The following is a 1183-nucleotide window of genomic DNA, read 5'->3' on the forward strand; positions in this document are numbered from 1 at the left end:
AAAAAAAAAAAGATGAAAAAAAATTCACACAATGCAAATATATTGTTCCAGGCTGGAGATTCTGTGTCACTGCCTTAAAGGTGATTGTACGCAGTTGACCGGTGAAATTTGATTTCAGAATAACAACATTTACACTTTTGAACTTAAATACGCAGAAAATATTTGTTTTTTCTATATGCTTATTTTTTTAATTTACGCTACTTCTCGCTATAAACATACTTAGGGTATTCACAAGACGTGGTAACCGTCGTAAAATCTTAAGCTTAACATTTTTTTAATGTAAAATAATGATTAAAATGGTTTTAGAGGATTTTTAACTACACAGAAATGTTTTTAAACTGACAAAAAATTATAAATAGCCCCCCTAAAACCATTTTAACCGTTGTTTTACATAAAAAAATGTTAAGCTTAAGATTTCACGACGGTTAACACGTCTTGTGAATCCCCTAACTATAAAACACAATCAGATTTACAGTAAAAAAAAAACTAATGTGGGTGCTCACAGTTGCCTGGCTATCTGGTTAAAAATTATAATTTTATAGCGTATTTTATTGTTGTAAACAGAATTAATATGCAGACACATAATCAGACAACCTGAGAACCAGACAGGTGTGAACACCCACATTAGCTTTAGGCAGTACCTAAGCAAGAATGCCAATTTTCATAATGCATACATATTTCTGGAAGTATTTGTGGCGGAGTATTGGGACTTGGTAAGGAGATATGTATGTGAAATCAAATTCATGCTTACGGCGAAAAATGGGTGTGGCACCTCCCAATACAAATGAACCTTCAAATTGCATATCTATTCAAATATTTGGGGGTACGCTTGGTATGGAGATATGTGAAATATATGCCATACTCACGGAGAAAAGTGAGAGCTATTGGACAGGGGGCGTGGTAGCTCCCATGCAAATTGTTTTTTTATGCTGCATATCCCTGGGGGTGTTTATTGCAGAGGACTGAAACTTGGCACCGAAACGATTATACAAAATTAATTTCATGCCCATGGAGAAAATTTTGGGTTATTCGAAAGGGGCGTGGTACTTCCCGTACAAATTTACTATACTGCATATCTCTAGATATGTTTATGGTAAAGTACAGGGACTTGGTAATGGAATATATAAAATCAATTCCATACTCATGGAAGAAAATTAGGCTTTTAAGAAAAGGGGGCGTGACG

This window comes from Rhagoletis pomonella, unplaced genomic scaffold (assembly GCF_013731165.1).
Source record: "Rhagoletis pomonella isolate Grant_MI unplaced genomic scaffold, Rhpom_1.0 Rhpom_scaffold_00007, whole genome shotgun sequence".
In the NCBI taxonomy this organism is placed as follows: domain Eukaryota; kingdom Metazoa; phylum Arthropoda; class Insecta; order Diptera; family Tephritidae; genus Rhagoletis; species Rhagoletis pomonella.